Source organism: Carcharhinus amblyrhynchos, chromosome 15 (genome assembly GCF_965287045.1).
Source record: "Carcharhinus amblyrhynchos chromosome 15, sCarAmb.v2.hapA, whole genome shotgun sequence".
NCBI lineage: Eukaryota > Metazoa > Chordata > Chondrichthyes > Carcharhiniformes > Carcharhinidae > Carcharhinus > Carcharhinus amblyrhynchos.
In genome coordinates this window covers 14,278,055-14,296,773 of record NC_137338.1, presented here as the reverse complement: position 1 = coordinate 14,296,773, position 18,719 = coordinate 14,278,055, and the positions used below count along the sequence as shown (strand labels likewise).

The 18,719-nt window shown below is 39.2% G+C and overlaps 1 protein-coding gene across 9 annotated transcripts in view; it reads right to left on the bottom strand.

Moving 5' to 3' along the window:
* Nucleotides 1-18,719, bottom strand: part of stxbp5l (syntaxin binding protein 5L) — a 454,881-nt gene that overhangs the window by 24,268 nt on the left and 411,894 nt on the right. The gene's annotated exons all lie outside the window — the stretch shown is intronic.

Below are 18,719 nucleotides of genomic sequence, written 5' to 3'. Positions count from 1 at the left end.
GTTTCAATAAATTCATCATTCAATCTTCCAAATTCTAATGAATGTAGGCTCAACCTGCTTTACTTTACCACACAAGACAAATCCCTCATTCCAAGTTTGGATAAACATATGGATGATATTGGAATAGTGTAGGTTAGATGGGTTTTAGATTGGTTTCACTGGTCGGCCAACATTGAGGACCAAAGGGCCTGTACTGTGCTGTAACTAGCCTACTGAAACTTCTCTGAACTGCTTCCAATGCAAGTATGCCTCTCCTTAAGTAAGGTGACCTAAACAGTACTCTAGATGTGGTGTCACAATGTCCTGTACGCTATACCAATACTTCCCTACTTTTAAACTCCATTTCCCTTGCAATAAAGGCCAACAGCCTTTTTGCTTTCCTAACTGCTTGCCACACCTGCATGTTGATTTTTTTGTCATTCATGTGCAATTATACCCTGATCCCTTCGCACTACAGCATTTTACAGCCTTCTCCATTTAAATAGTATTCTGCTTCTCCATACTTCCTGCCAAAATGGGCGACCCCACTTTTTCCCATATTATACTTCATTCGCCAAATGTTTCCCCACTAATTTAATCTATTTATATTCAGTTTCAAACCCTTAACATCCTCCACACAACTTGTTTTTCTACCCATCTTCATTTCCTCAGCAAATGTGGCTACAGCATAAGAACATAAGAAATAGGAGGAGGAGTAGGCCATCTAGCCCTTCGAGCCTGCCCCGCCATTCAATAAGATCATGGCTGATCTGAAGTGGATCAGTTTCACTTTCCCGCCTGCTCCCCATAACCCTTAATTCCCTTGTCTATCAGAAATCTATCTACCTGTGACTTAAATATATTCAACGAGGTAGCTTCCGCCACTTCAATGGACAGAGAATTCCAGAGATTCACCACCCTTTGAGTGAAGAAGTAGCTCCTCAACTCTGTTCTACACCCACCCACCTCCCCCAACCTTATTTTGAGGCTGTGTCCTCTAATTCTGGAAGTTTGTCCCTTCGTCCAAATCATTAATATAGATCATAAATAAAGCCCTAGTACTGATCTTTCTGGCACTCCACTTGTTACAGTTTGCCATCCAGAAAATAACCCATTTATCCTGACTGTTTCCTGTTTGACAGTATGCTAGTAGCAGAGTTAGCTCTGTACTGCAGAGAAGCAGTTGATGAGCAGCTATGATCATAGTCACGCCCAGCTGAAAACAGAAACACTCCCAAAAGCAGGATTCTATACTAGAAGCTACTATTTGTAAAACTCAAGAAGTCTATACTGAATTAGAAGAAAGATTTACCAAAATTAAAGACTCGGGTGTGGCAACTATTTTGCTGGATTTAGATCACAGAGATAAACTGTATTGGATGATTTTTTTGGTACATTTATTTTGCAGAATTTAGGAATATAGATAGATGTGGAATGGGGTTAGTTCAAGGATACTGTTTGTGTGTGTAGCATTATTGCAGTCAAGCATACTTTCTTTGTATTGTGGTCTTTCTTGTGTGTTTTTACGAGTTAATAAACATTCTTTTACTTGAATGATTACAAGATCTAACATTTCCTCACTGGTTCACATATCTTTCCTCACATTATATCAAATTGAAAAATGATTAAGAACCAATGTTCAAAGTTACCCTTCTGAGTTTTGACATGCTTTTGCATATAACATCAATAGGGTTCTTAACAAACATTATATGTGGCACTTCAACAAATGCCTTTTGGAAATCCAAATACACTAGATCTGCTGGTCTCCCTTATCCCCTACTGGTCACATCCTCAAATAAGTCTAATAAATTTGTCAAACATGATATTCCTTTTACAAAACTATGTTGACTCCGCCTGATATTATTATTTTTCCATTTCCTCTATAATGGATTTTAGCATTTTGAATTGCCAATGTTAGGCTAACTGGCTTATAGATTCCGCTTTCTTTCTTCTTCCTGTCCTGAACAGAGGTGTTACATTTGTAGTTTCCCAGTTTCTGCATTTTTGCTAGATACTCCAGAATTTTGGAAGATTACACCAATGTATTGACTTTCTCTGCAGCCACTTCTTTGAGGTCCTAGGATGCAGGCCATCTGGAGCAGGTAACTTGTCAAGCCTTAAGTTCTATTAACTTTTCCAAAACATTTTCTCAGAGGTAGTGACTGTTTTAAGTTCTTCCTTCCCTTGATTTTCTACTATTTTGGTATGTTTTGTGTCTTCCACTGTGAAGACAGATACAAAGTACTTGCTGAAAGTCTCTGCTGTTCCACATTTCCTGTTATTAATTGCTTAATTTCACCCCCTAAGAAACCCGTACTCCCTTTCAACCCTTTTCATTTTTATAAACTTGTATAAGATCTTACTGTGTGATATCTGATATTTCTTGCTAGTTTTTCTCATACTCCCTCTGTCTTCTTTAGTCATCCTTTGTCGGTTTCTAAAATGTTTCTAATCTTCTGGTCTACCACTAACGTTCACAGTAATGTATGCTTTTTTATTCCCAATTTAATAAGTTAGTCAAGGATAGCCCATCCTTCTTATGGAGTGTTTCTTCCTGAATGGAATATATCTTTGTTGAGAGTTAAGAAATATCTCCTTAAATATCGACCACAGTTCTTTAGCATCTTTCCTCTCAACCTAATTGTTCAAGAAGGGGAGTAGAGACCATCCTGGAAATTATAGACCAGTGAGCCTTACTTCTGTTGTGGGCAAAGTTGTGGAAAGGGTTAGAAGAGATAGGATTATAATCATCTAGAGGGAAATAATTTGATTAGGGATAGTCAACATGGTTTTGTGAAGGGTAGGTCGTGCCTCACAAACCTTATTGAGTTCTTTGAGAAGGTGGCCAAAGAGGTGGATGAGGATACAGCAGTTGATGTGGTGTATATGGATTTCAGTAATGCGTTTGATAAGGTTCTCCATGGTAAGCTACTGCAGAAAATACGGGTGCATGGGATTGAGGGGATTTTGCAGTTTGGATCAGGAATTGGCTAGCTGAAAGAAGACAGAGGTGGCGGTTGATGGGAAATGTTCAACCTGGAGTTCAGTTACTAGTGGTGTACCGCAGGGATCTGTTTTGGGGCCACTGCTGTTTGTCATTTTTATAAATGACCTAGATGAGGGTGTAGAAGGATGGATTAGTAAATTTGTGGATGACACTAAAGTCGGAGGAGTTGTAGACAGTGTGGATGGATGTTACAGTTTGCAGAGGGATGTAGATAAACTGCAGAGCTGGGCTGAGAGATGGCAAATGGAGTTTAATGCAGAAAAATGTGAGGTGATTCATTTTGGAAGGAGTAACAGGGTTACAGAATATTGGGCTAATGAAAAGACTCTTGGTAGTGTGGATAAGCAGAGAGATCTCGGTGTACATGTGCATAGATCCCTGAAAGTTGGCACCCAGGTTGATAGGGTTGTTAAGAAGGCATACGGTGCGTTAGGTCTTATTGGTACAGGGATTGAGTTTCAGAGCCGTGAAATCATGTTGCAGCTGTACAAAACTCTGGTGCAGCCGCACTTGGAGTATTGTGTACAGTTCTGGTCACCGCATTATACGATGCGGAAGCATTGGAAAGGGTGCAGAGGAGATTTACCAGGATGTTGCCTGGTATGGTGGGAAGGTTTTTTTGAGGAAAGACTGGGGGACTTGAGGTTGTTTTTGTTAGAGAGAAGAAGGTTAAGGGATGACTTAATTGAGGCATACAAGGTGATCAGAGGGTTAGATAGGGTAGACAGTGAGAGCCTTTTCCCTCAGGTGGTGATGGCTAACACGAGGGGACATAGCTTTAAATTGAGGGATGATAAATATAAGACAGATATCAGAGGTAGGTTCTTTACTCAGAGGGTAGTAAGGGCCTGCAGCAGTAGTGGACTTGCCAACTTTAAGGGCATTCAAATGGTCATTGGATAGACATATGGATAATAGTGGAATAGTTTAGGTTAGAGGGTCATTAGATTGGTTCCACTAGTCGGCACAACATTGAGGGCCGAAAGGCCTATACTGCGCTGTAATGTTCTATGTTCTAATTAGCCAATGTAGTTTAGTTTGTCTTCCTACACGTTTGATTGCCTTTATCAATGTTTAAGATGCTAACAAGGAACTGGCATTTCTCACTCTCAAACAGAATGAAAGATTCGGTCATGCTATGATTGCTCTTTTCTACAGGATTCGTTACTAACGTATTCACCAGCTGAGCCCTAATTATCATACTATTTTTGAATGGCGCAGTAAAATTAGTCACTATTCAATCACTGCTATATACCATTCATATATTTATAACATAAAATACAAATAATATTTTTATTGTAATTAACACTATCTGATTTTGAAATAAAAGTATTTTCATGATTTGTTTGGAATAAGAACAGTAAAGACACCCCTGAGACAAATACAGATTGAAAGCTACACAGGTATTTCAGAGAGCAGTGCAACTTACAACTGTGTTCACCACCAGGTAGAGACTTGATGTATATTAATGAGATGTTCAGAATTTGTGTTATCCTGCTGGAACACACCAACCCTGATTGTATAGCATTATGGAAAAATCAAGAAACTGCTCACATCTCTTCTTCCAAGCAAAACTACTACAAGATATAACAGCAGCAAAAATAAAGGGGAATAGCAATAATAAATTGAATGCCCACGTAGCTCAATTTTTAGAAGTGTGTTCTTTATGTGTTTCTTATTAAAACTTAATGCTTGAAAAGAGAATCTTAAGATTACCTTTCATCTTGTTACAGCATTATACTATCTTGCTCATCAAATTTGCCAGATAATTGTGGAAAATAAATTTACAACATCATTGGTACTCTTGCATTGTGAATAAATTTGGAAACCTGTGATTTGAACTTAGCATTGTTTGTTTGTTGACAGGGATAACTTTGGTCTCAGTTGAGAGCATTTTGATTTTGAATTTGGTTTGTAATAAGACTTCCCAAACTTTGCTAACAGATAAAATTGCAGTCAAAGATTCCTATGCCACGAGAAAATCAGAGGTCATGCTGCTCCAAAACCGCCCTTCTACACTTCTTCAGGATAAAACCATACTCAATAGCTTAAATAATAAAGATGTCGGGTAATATTTCCTATCCTGCTATTTGGTAAATACAGATAAATCCTGTTTTTACATTATACCATTTTACTGGAAATGCCAGTTTTATGGAATGAAAGCGATTGGTTTGTAAACTGACAGTCATACATGCTGTGATGCTGGATGTTTCCCTCAAACACATGAAATCACTTGAACACACCCCTCCTTGTTGGAGGATCAACATTTTTATTCATCATGGCCTCTAGTTATTAATATCCTTGCGTATTTTACTATTTTTCTAAGGGTTAACGACACTGTAATAATTCAAGTGACTCAACGTGGCAAACAACTAACTAAAGAATTTATTAATAAGAAGAACTATATACAACAAAGGGTTTAACAGCACTATTAATACAGGTCTTCTTCCAACATTGTCCTGAGTCTGTCCTGAGTCCACCTGAAACCCTCCAGCCCCAGGAATGCTCACCCTTGCTCCCGATTGGCACATTCTCAATCTATTGGCTCCAGCCCACTCATGAAAGCTGAGAAGGATCATCCCTTAAAGGGACCCTGGTGCTGAACAATTCTTCTTAGGCTCTGCAGCACCCTCTGCTTCACCTAATTCTACAAGCCTTATTCAATGCACTCAGTTGCTTGGACCGTACTATACTCACATACTCCTTATGTGCTTTGGATGAATACAGAGAGAGTAGGAGAGAACTTAAACGGGGAGTTAGAAGGGCGAAAAGAGGTCATGAAATGGTCTTGGCAGACAAGATTAAGGATAATCCAAAGGCATTTTATTCATATGTTAGGAACAAAAGAGTTGTTAGAGAAAAAAAACTCAGACCTCTCAGGGATAAAGGAGGGGAATTATGTTTAGAGCCCAAGGGAATGGGGGAGATCCTGAAATGAATACTTTGTGTCAGTATTCACAAAGGAGAGGGACTTGTTATCTGGAAGTGTCTTGGAGGGAGTTGTTGACCCATTAGAGAAAATCTCCATTACAAGGGAGGAAGTGTTAAGTTTTTTAGGGAACATTAAAACTGACAAATTCCCAGGGCCTGATGGCATTTATCCTAGACTGCTCAGAAAGACAAGAGATGAAATTGCTGGGCCTCTGACTGAAATCTTTGTCTCTTCTTTGGACACAGGTGAGGTCCCAGAGGATTGGAGGATAGCAAATGTGGTACCGTTGTTTAAAAAGGGTAGCAGGGATAACCTGGGTAATTATAGGCCGGTCAGCTTGACGTCAGTGGTAGGGAAGTTGTTGGAGAGGATTCTTAGAGATAGGATGTATGCGCATTTAGAACATAATCTCATTAATGACAGGAAACATGGTTTTGTAAAAGGGCGGTCGTGCCTTACAAATCTGGTGGAATTTTTTGAGGTGGTGACAAAAACGGTTGACGAAGGAAGAGCCATGGATGTCGTCTATATGGATTTCAGTAAGGCATTTGACAAAGTCCCTCATGGCAGGTTGGTGAAAAAGGTTAAGGCTCATGGGAATCAAGGACAGGTGGCTAGATGGGTTAGGTAGCAGACAAAAGGCAGGGAATTATAGGCCGGTTACTTTAACATCTGTAGTTGGAAAAATGCTAGAATCCGTCATCAAAGATGAAATAGCAAGGCACCTAGAAAAGAACGGTTTGATCAAGCAGACGCAGCACGGATTCATGAAGGGGAAGTCGTGTTTAATGAATTTATTGAATTTGTATGAGGATGTCAGCAGACAGAGGGAAACCGGTGGATGTGGTGTTTTTAGATTTCCAGAAGGCGTTTGATAAGGTGCCTCACAAAAGGTTGCTGCAAAAGGTTAGGGTGCACGGAGTTGGGGGGTAAGGTGTTAGCGTGGTTAGAGGATTGGTTGTCTAATACGAAGCAGAGAGTTGGAATCAATGGGTGCTATTCTGGTTGGCAGTTGGTGACTAGTGGAGTGCTGCAGGGATCGGTGCTGGGGCCTCAACTGTTTACCACTTACATAGACGATCTGGAGGAGGGGGCTGAGTGTAGGGTAACAAAATTTGCTGATGACACGAAGATGAATGGAAAATCAAATTGCGTGGAAGGCGAGAAAGTCTGCAGAGAGATCTGGATAGGCTGAGTGACCTGGCAGATGGAGTATAATGTTAGCAAATGTGAGGTTACCTGCTTTGGCAGAAATAATAGTAGGAGGGATTATTATTTAAAAGGCGAAAAGCTGCAGCATGCTACGGTGCAGAGGACCTAGGGTTTCTTGTGCACAAATCGCAAAAACCCAGTCTGCAGGTGATCAAGAAGGCGAATGGAATGTTGGCCTTTATAGCAAGGGGGATAGAATATAAAAGCAAGGAGGTCTTGCTGCAACTGTACAGGGCACTGGTGAGGCCGCAACTGGAGTACTGTGTGCAGTTTTGGTCACCGCATTTGCAAAAGGACATATTGGCCTTGGAGGGAGTGCAGAGGAGGTTTACTAGGCTGATACCGGAGATGAGGGGGTTAGCCTATGAGAAGAGATTGACTAGACTGGGTCTGTACTCATTGGAGTTTAAAAGGCTGAGGGGGGATCTTAGAGACATATCAGATAATGAAGGGGCTAGATAGGGTAGAGGCAGAGAGATTCTTCCTGCTTAGAAAGGGTAGCAGAACTGGAGGGCACAGCCTCAAAATAAAGGGGGGGGCAGTTTAGATTGGAGTTGAGGAGGAACTTTTTCACTGAAAGGGTGGTGAGTCTCTGGAATTCTCTGCCCATTGAAGTGGTGGAGGCTACCTCGCTGAGTATATTTAAGTCACGGGTAAATTGATTTCTGATAGACAAGGGAATTAAGGGTTATGGGGAGAAAGCGGGAAAGTGGAACTGATCCACTTCAGATCAGCCATGATCTTGTTGAATGGCAGGGCAGGCTCGAAGGGCTAAATGGCCTACTCCTGCTCCTATTTCTTATGTTTAGAACTGGCTTGGCAACAGGAGACAGAGGGTTGCAGTGGAAGGGTCTTTTTCTAGCTGGAGGTGTGTGACTAGTGGTGTTCCGCAGGGCTCCGTACTGGGACCTCTGCTATTTGTGATATACATAAATGATTTGGAAGGGGGGAGTAACTGGTGTGATCAGAAAGTTTGTGGATGACATGAAGATAGCTGGACTTGCTGATAGTGATGAACAGTGTCGGACAATACAGCATGATATAGATAGGCTGGTAAATTGGGCGGTGAAATGGCAGATGGAATTTAATCCAGATAAATGCGAGGTGGTAGGGGGGAGTTATACAATAAATGATAGGACCATTAAGAGTACAGAAACACAGAGGGACCTAGGTGTACAAGTTCACAAGTCCTTGAAGGTGGCAGCACAGATGGAAAAGGTTTTGAAGAAGGCATATGGTATGCTTGCCTTTATAGGAAGGGGTATAGAGTATAAAAGCTGGTGTCTATTGTTGCAGTTGTATAGAATGTTGGTTAGGCCACATTTAGAGTACTGCGTCCAGTTCTGGTTGCCGCACGACCAGAAGGACGTGGAGGTCTTGGAGAGAGTGCAGAGGAGGTTTACCAGTATGCTGCCTGGTATGGAGAGTCTTAGCTACGAGGAGACATTGGGCAAATTGGGGTTGTTCTCCCTGGAAAAACAGAGAATGAGGGGAGACCTAATACAGGTGTACAAGACTATGAAAGGTATAGATAGAGTGAACAGTGGGAAGCTTTTTCCCGTGTTGGATGCAAAGATCACGAGGGGTCAAGGGCTCAAGCATAACTCAGATGTTAGAGGGATGTTTTTCACACAGAGGGTTGTGGGGGCCTGGAATGCACTGCCAAGTAGGGTGGTGGAGGCAGACACGCTAGGGTTGTTTAAGACTCACCTAGATAGGCACATGAGCAGACTGGAGATGGAGGGATACAAAAGAATGTTCTAGTTGAAAATCAAAAGCCTCAGGGCGTTCCTGGGAATCAATAGATTCCTATTGGCCATCCAATAAATTTTAAAGCTCACCTGTCTCTTACGTTGGAGCTATTGGGGATCTTCCATTAACGTCTGTATAGTCTATTGTATGTTTATTGATGTCTCCTTCTTACATCCACAGGTGATTCGGTCCGCCTTGTTGGCCAACAAGGGGCATACATGTGATGGGTCGTGTGAGGGCTGCTCTTGGATGTTGCTTCTGGAGTTGCCTAGTGTTTCACATCCATTAGTGTACGCTTAAACTGGACCAATTGACAGGCAACATGACAGCTCAGTGCAGTTACAGGGACCCGAGTCGGATCTCCAGCTTGGATTGGTGTCTGTGGGAGTTTGCACTTTCTCCCTGTGCTTGCGTGGGTTTTCTCCGGGTACTCCGGTTTCCTCCCACACCCCAAAAATGTGCTTTTAGGCTGATTGGTGTCAATAAATTGTCCCTAAATTGGATCTCCCTTAATCTGGCGCGCATATAATTCCCTAAATTTGCACCCCTTTATTGTGGAGTCCACTAGATGTAGGCAAAAGTCGTAGGTGGAAGAAGGACTTGAATAAGGCACTCACTAAGTGTTAAAATGGGCAGCGTGGGCTTGTAGGGCCAAAGGGCCTATTTCCTGTGCTGTGATGTTCTTTGTTCTTACACACCTCTGACTGCGTGGCCAAATTCCCCTCGATTTTCAGGTTTGCCGATGACACCACCAGAGTGGGTCAGATTTCAAACAATGAGAAGGAGTACAGGAAAGAGAGAATCTGGTGAACTAGAGCAATAACAATAATCTCTCCCTCAGTATCAACAAAATGAAGGAGATAGCTATTGACTTCAGGAAGCATAGTAGAGGGCATGCCCCTCTCTACATCAGTGAGGACAAAGTAGAAAGAGCGAGAACTTCAAGTTTTTAGATGCCCATATCAGCAATCTGTTCTAGTCGCCTCCATGCTGATACTATAGTTATGAAAGCCCAACGACGCCTCTACTTTCTCAGAACACTAAGGAAAGTTGGTACGCCCCCTACAACTTTCACCAACTTCTACAGATGCACCATAGAAAGCATTCTTTGCAGTTGTACCACAGCTTGGTATGGCTCCTGCTCTATCCAAGACTACAAGAAACTACAAAGGGTTGTGAATGTAGCCCAATTCATCACACAAACCAGCCTCCTATCCAGTGATATTGTCTATACTTCCTGCTGCCTCTGAAAAAAAGCCAGCATAATTAAGGACCCCATAATTCCGGACATCATCTGTTTCATCTTCTTCCATCAGGAAAATGATACAAAAGAACACATACCAACTGACTCAAGAACAGCTTCTTCCTTACTGCCATGAAACTTTTGACCTACCTTGCATTAAGTTGATCGTTCTCTACACCCTTGCTCTGACTGTATCACTATATTCTGCACTCTCTCCTTTCCTATTCTTTGAACATTATGCTCTGTCTTTACAGTCCGCAAGAAACAATACTTTTCATTGTGTACCAATACATGTGACAATGATAAGTCAAATCCAATCAAATCATCTCTACTGCTGTCTCTAGTGAAATCTTGATTTCAGCAGGCAGTTTATGTTGGGTGTTGGGGTTGTTGATCCCACATACTAAATGGCTCTTCAAATGTCTCCCAACAAAAGCTCAAACCCGCTATAAAGCTGGAGACTGTCTCTCCTGGTTCTCTAGCCACAGAATGAAATTTGCATCTCTGCATGATTATGGAAGGTTGGGGTTACAGTGATCCTTAACTAAATTGGCTACCTGAACGAAAGGTGATGTTAAGCTCATAACCAGGTTGTACATTGTGGGCCACAGACTATGAGCAGTATTACTTTTTGTTTCTCCTTGGCTGATATTTCATCTGCCATGAGAAAATACCGTAGCTTCTCAATATATCGTCCTCAACTCTGGATCTCTGGATTAAGTAGCTCTATCTTCCCAAATAATGGCATCTTGAGACAGAGTCTTTACCTTTTAGTATTTTGATTTCAACTGATCACTCTCTTCCTTCTCCAACTCTGCACTGCAGGCTTTCAATAACTGATCCAGTTTTTCCTCATCACCAGTGTAATAACTCAAGGTGACTTGGATGTGGCAAACAACAAAGTAAAGGATTTATTGATAAGAAGAACTATATACAATGAAGGGTGTAACAGCACAACTAATACAGGTCATCTCCTAACAATGTCCTGACTCCAACTGAAGCCCTCCAGCCCCAGGAACACTCACCTCACGATTGGCCCAGGTTCATGTGCCTATGCTCCATTGAGTCCAGCACAGTCATGTGACCTGTGAAGGATTGCCCCTTAAAGGGGCCACACTACCACATACACAATCCCAGTATTAAGGAAAACCCTTTTTTAAGGAATGAACTCAGCCCTGACCCATTTTGTAAAAAAGTAATTTATCTGTTGTGACTAAACATAGTTATAAAGAATTAAAAATTGGGCTGAGACTGAGAGAAAAAAATCCCTAATTATTCAGAAAACTATTATGTGAATACTTTGCTGCATTAAGGTGGCCAGATGTATTTGTTCTTTTCTGGTTTAGAGTCTCCAGACAGACTGGAGGGTTTTGACATGTTTCAATTCTGACAAACGCATTGGCCTAGAATCTGTTCTCAAAATAATGGTGTAGCTAGTGGCAATTGCTGTTACTTATGCATAAAAGCTACAATAACTTTAGGCAAGAAGAAATTATATGGTTAAATGCCATAAAGTACTTGAAATTGTCTGTCCAAGTTACACTGCTCCACTGTTAGCATCACAAGGTCTACCTCACCATTGACATGCATTGAATACCATGAAATTGCTATATTTGTATGGTATTTATGAACAAAACTCAATACAGAAATTTAAGCCTCACCATTATAAGGATAGGCACCCTTTTAACGAAATAGTAACTGTTAATTACTGTCAATCAATTTCTCTGGCACAGAAAATTAACTATTATGTATGTGCAGTCTTATTTCTTCAGATATTAATTGGAGATTTTAAAAATAACATTTTACTACAATAAAGGAGATATATAAATGCAAGTTGTTATTGTTAAGGAAATATACAATTGATTGCTGTCACTCAGGTTTTGGATGCCCTATTTTCTCACAACATTATCAGCCTGTGACTTCAGAAAAATTTGGCACAAAACATTAAAAACTTAAATGTGCTTGAACAAGTCTAATTACCAACAGATGACATTAGAAGGCCCTTTACAGTTAATAGTCCGGCTGTTTTGTATGCATGGAAAATGTAGTGGCTGTGGTTAAATGTTTGAAATTTGCATTTTATTAGCCAAATTTAGGAAAGCAGGTATGAAAATGAATCTTGGATATCTTATGATGAGATTATTAGTATTCATGTGCTGATCTACATTACCAAGTTGGAAAGTTCAAATCTGACAAAAACTTTCAATTCATGAATTGTAGGCCAAAGAATATAAAGTTGGTAACAAAAAATTGCATATTTTTGTATATTTAAAACAATATCATTTTATCAAGGAATCTCTCTTTTATTAATTGGTATTTTGCTTGGAGGCAAGCTTCAGGGCTTAAACCATTCATCACTTACTGATACAACTCAATCTTACCTTTTTCATTCCATGAGTATGAGGAAGCATGGTGCTCATCATGAGAGAAAACACTGATGCTGTGCAATTGCTGAAGCATTGCCCGTCTGGAAGTGTGGCCTATTGTCCCAAAAGGCGTGCAAAAGGGACATTTATTATGTAGCAATCAGTCAAAACAAAAATGCCCACAGAAACACTTGCTGGCATGCAAATTTCATCATAATTAAGAGGCAAACTCAGGCACTGTCAGGAAATGTAACCTGTTTTGAGCTTGACTGATGAAAATGTGACACTGGTCCCTCCATGGTACACACAGGCGATTCTCTTATAGCAACTTGTCACATTTTATATTAGTCTAGCTTAGTCTGAGGTTTGCTTATCCTTCTTTAGAATAACATGCAGGTCTGCGCAATTAAAATATTCACTTTAAAAGCAAGTATCTGATATCAGTACTGATACCAATGCTGAGTAAAAGCTTCATCTTTTATCTGGGAAAGTAGTATGCAAATTTGATTCTTTTATTTCGTTAAATATGACATAAATCAATTGTATAACGTCTGATTTTTTTAATATGGAAGCTTCAATTTTAAAAATATATAGTATAATTATTACCTGGATATTTTAGCTTGTGAGTAAATTTATCAAAGTTCTGACTTGCTTTATTTGGCCACATTGGGATAAGGTAGCACAGTGGTTATGTTACTTGACCAACAATTCAGAGGTCTTTCAACTAGTGCTCTGGAAGGCATGAATTAAAAGTCCCACCATGGCCACTGGAAAATTTAGATTCAATTAATTAAATAAATTTGAAACAAGAGTTAGCATCAGTAATTACTTGTACAAAGCCATCTGTCCTTCATTAATGCCCTTTAGGGAATAAAATCTGCTGTTCTTACCTGGTCTGGCCCATGTGATTCCAGGCCTACAGCAATACCCTAATTTGAAAAATTAAGATGTAGCACTTATAATTTTATAAGCGATGCAAACGAGGTCATTCAAAACTCTGCTGACCATATCCTAACTTGGAGGTCTGTGAAAATAAAATTAAACAATCAAGTGTTTTGAACAATGTCAGGGTGAGATTCTTGAGGAGAGTATTGAAAATGATTGTTCTGAAAGGAACAGTACAGGGATTGGCTGAGACCAGATCTGGAGTACTGTGTGCAGGTTTGGTTTCCAAAGATATATTTGCATTGGAGGTGTTACAGCAAAGATTTGAAGATTAGTGCCTGGAACGAGGGAGTGTAAATTGGGATTATGTTCTCTGGAGTTTGGAAGGATTACAGGTGATCTTATTGAAAGCTATGAAATTCTGAAGGTGGACACAGATCATTTAATTGGTTTGGGAATCTAACACACAGTGGTAAAGTCTTAGAGAAGGAGTCCGACTCAGTTGTGACTGAGATGAGGAAAATTTTTCTTCACTCAAAGGGTTGTGAATCCTTGGCATTCTTCACCATGGAAAGTTCTGGATGTTCCATCATTGAATATGTTTCAAGTTGAAGTAGACAGATGCTTGGTCTGTCACAGAATTAAGGGATATCCAGTGCAAGTGGGAAGATTGAAGCCCAAGATTAGCCATGATCATATTGGATGGTGGAGAATGCTAAATGGTTGTGGTCTATTCCTGCTCCTATATCTTCTGCATAATGCCAACTAGTATTGGGCCCTAAAAGAGAAATTTGTTCAGCAGTTTAGTCTGAACGTGATAAAGGAACAGGAGATAGAAAATTATGTCATGTGGCGATGTACCTGTCAATTGAGTATGTTATTGAAAAATAGATTGTTGCATGCAAAACAGGAAACTTGACTTTTGTAAACAAATAGCTAAAGAAAACTAGTTCTCAGTTGAAAGGCCAGTCAGCAATAAAACTGAATGGTCCTCCATAAAATCTGTCTTTTTTGGTTACCCTTCCTCCATCTCTTTAGGCTCACCATTAATTTTTGTCTGATTGGCTCCATAAAGTGTCATCAATGATAAGAAAATCCATCTAATAAATCACTGACAAAAATGATTAAATAATCACAATTCTTTTTAATGACTTTTCAGATCAGGATCAGTTGCTCTTAAGGCTCCAGAACACAAATGCAGAGGTTTTATTTCCATTCCTTTCACTATAACTATTTGTAGATAAAACTGAAATGAACATTTCCCCTAACAATATATACTGGGTTAACCAGATTAACTTCACCTGAGAATATAATAAACACTGCAGTGTGTTTAATGGTCAGACACAAAATAAAGCCAACATTTAATGTCCTATGTTGTACAGGATTTGGCCTACTATACCTTTGCCACAGAAAGTAGCTTTCATCACACATTGGGTCTTTTTTATTGGTTAATTAGATTTAGTTAACTACACTAACAACTAACTAATTTACAAAGTACTTATTATCAACTTGTAGATTATTGTGATCAATTTGGGTTTTGAGTCTTTTTTCAAAAAACAAAATGAAGGGTTCACAGCATTAGTAACAGTTGATGCCATTATTACAAGCATCAGCATTAATATTATCTGCAACATTTAATATCAGTCATATAACAAGAAATATATAAACACTAACATGCTAAAATTACTCATTTAATTATATCTGGTTTTATGATTGAATGATATATTTAAATAAAATCCAAAAACTGACAGGATTTGACATGGACAAGAACATTGGTATCAACAACGGGCAATGCTTCAGTAATGGAGGTTTGAAGGGATAAAATATGAGATACAAACATTCAAGAAAGCCAGTTTAAAGAGACAGATCCACTTCTTCCTAAATGAGTTTGATAATCATGCTGTGATTCAAGTTACAGTAAAAGGATGAGATATAAAGAGGACACACGGTCTTGTCTCAAAGTTAAATGATTTTGAGATACAGAAATGTGATTTTGAACACTTTCTGCAAACATTGGCCAGTATTTTCTAGCCGTTCACGCCCTGTCGCTGCTGCAAGCGAGGACGGAAAATTTGGCGCTCAGGTGTGAATGGCTAGAAAATTCCACACGATATATTCCTCTTCACAGTATTCTAGAGTTAACAGAATAATTTTACCGCAATTGATGACAGCGTAGCTGGCCCATTGCTATTTCGCAATTTATAGACTATTTATACAAAGAAGAGACAAATGCGGATTAAAATGACAAAACGAAATTTTCAGAATCACAACTAAATGTACCCTTATTTGAAATAATAGAAAATTCCACTAAAAAACATCTTCAGATGTCCTTTTTCACCAAAATAAAGCCCCAGAGAAGCTGAATTCTTTATAACCAAAACCCTATAAAACTAACTCAGCAATTTATAACTTGGGCCTTCAAAAACAAAATTGTTTTGCAATAAAGTCACTCCAGCCTTTTCCAAAACATATATTTAAGAATCTGTATCTGATAGAAGTTTACAAAATGTTGAGAGGGATAGATAGGGTGGACTCTCAGAGGCTATTTCCCCGGTTTGAAATGGTCGCTACGAGAGGACACAGATTTAAGGTGCGGGGAGGGAGGTTCAGAAGTGATGTTAGGGGTAAGTTTTTCACTCAGAGGGTGGTGAGTGAATGGAATCGGCTGCCGTCAGTGGTGGTGGAGGCGAACTCGCTGGGGTCTTTTAAAAGACTTCTGGATGAGTATATGGGGTTTAATGAGATTGAGGGTTATAGATAGGTCTGTAGGTTGGTAGGTGATGTGGTCGGCGCAACTTGTGGGCCGAAGGGCCTGTTTGTGCTGTAGTGTTCTATGTTCTATGTTCTATGTTTTCATTTTTGTCCTGTTTTGGCAGAAACACCATTCTTTTAATTAACCTGTTGCTATTCAGATACCTATTTTCAAAATTGCAATGCTTAAATAAAGTAGATGTTTTATTTAAAGAAATACTTCAAAGAGGGGAAAAAGACCAACATGGGTTGTTCAAAGTAAGGTCTGTACTTCAAATAACTTAATTTTTGAATGATTCTAGTTGAAGTAGAATCAGTCCTTTAATATTGTTTGTTAATTTACTCAGTTGTCAATCAGTAAAACAAAAAGCATGAAAATTGTTGGCTCCTGTCTCATTCTATTCATAAAAATATACATTTGCAATCTGGTCTAAACCTGTGTTTTTTATCCAGTTTTCAGAAAAAGCATGGCAACCTCAAGAATCTATTAAGCTAACAAAAATAGCTAATTAACAAGAATGGCTTTGCAGTAAAGTTTATTAAGAGGTGTTATTTAATTTATGAATACTAACTACAGGAAATTTGATTGGTGTTCTGTAACATGATTTTATGTTTATGCCATATTTAATGAGGGCATCAATGAGATGAGATCGCCTGCTTTGTGGATATTGCTGCTTCTGCGTACATCTCATAAGCAAAGTTAAGGAGTGACAAAATTAATTAAATGGTTGCTATGAGGACCACATCATGAACCTTCTTTTATAGCAGATGTAGAAAATTTATAATGTACATCTTGTCTAGTTTACCAGTGCGGAGTCTCTGGACTCTGATCCATTTAGGTCTATATTTTTGTCTTGATCGAGAGCCTCTCTTTGTGCTGAAAACAGCAGATGAGCCATGAAATCCTATGTCCTATCCCTGAATACGGCATTTTTATTTTCGCAGGGCAGGAACGGAGTCAGGCATGTGCAATTTACAGAGATAGCTAACCATTTAAATAATCAGCTGCCTCCACTCAAATAGGATTTTGATAGGCCAGGAGTGTGAAACTGTGCATGAATGCATCGGACCAGATAAAAGCTGGTCTGAATTTGGAGGATTCATTTGTATATATTTATATCACCAGGGAAGCCCTCTGGAATGGTAAGATACTCTTTGGATCTGGTCCCAGAACACCTTTGGGGGAGGCAAGACACCCTTTGGGTTAGATTGGATACTTTTTTGAAATGTTAAACGTAGGTATAAATGTGCACAGAAAGTGAACACACTGTCAAGCTCATTGGAACAGTGTCAAAATCAACAATCAAAACTGTCAGAAGGACCTATCAAAGCGATCTCTCGGAGCTGATATGAGGGCCATCAGAACTGTCAAATGGACATGATAAGAGGACCTTTCAGGACTTTTAAGAAGAGTCAAAGGGATCTGGAAAAAGCAAATCTCAACAGGAATTTTAAAGTTGCCATGGCATTTAAAAGATCTGCGCTTTAATCTTTTGAAAAAATGTCTGATGGGATACAGGGGCATAGCTTGTCTTGGAGAGTATGGCATTATTAGGATGGGTAGAGACATATACATTAGCATAGGATATGAGAGGTTATGGGGTACAAGAGCATAGGTTGGCAAGGAGAGTATGGAGTGGGTACACGAGTGGAGGGATTTATTTCATTTTTACACAGTACTGGAGCATAGAACCTTCCAGCTAAGCCTTCCTTTGTACCCAGCAGCCTCTGCATTTGTTCTGGGAGTAGCAGGCCCAACACCCATTTCACACTGCAGCCCCAGAACAAAAATCCAACTTCAGAACTGCTTTGCTTCAATTTGGGTTCACAGAACTGGGAAATATCTTGCCTTTAAATCAAGGCCGAAATACTATTCTATACAAAGCTATTTCTGCCACTAGATGCCACTGTAAACTAGTGTAGTGGCTTCTTGCATCAAAAAATAGATACTATGACACCATGAACTGTTCTTAATCATGTTTTATTTGATTTTAAATGGGAAATTTCTATGTGTCCTAGAGCTCAAAAAAAAATATTTGTTCATTTGTTCAAAGAGGGTAGAATAATTTATTGCTCATTTTTGTCCAATTGTCTTTCAATAATAATGATTGCCTGGTCCATATTCTTTTATCTGAGTCTTCTCATTGCTTTGGTTAAATCTGCATTCTTTAGTACATTAAATCATTTTGAAAAGGCTGGAGAACATTTAAGTGAACTAATTACTAGAAATAATTATTGTAATGATTTTAAAATTACAAATTAGATGGATCAACTGGTTTACTGTCCCTTTAAAGACTGACTGAAATCATTGTAAAACATTGATTTCATTAGCATACAATTTTGATGGTGTAACTATATAGAAAACACTTTCACATAATGTATTGGACTAACTTAACAGATATAATTTCAATACATACAGACTAGCAGAATCTTGGACAATAATACACTGATAAACTGGATTGCTCCACTTCAGTGTGTTTTCTTTCCCAAACAATAAATACCTATCCCAAGCAATTGACTGGTTTCTCCCTTCAGTTCATTAGTGTATGACTGACACACACACAGAATACACACACAACGTTGATTTTGTAG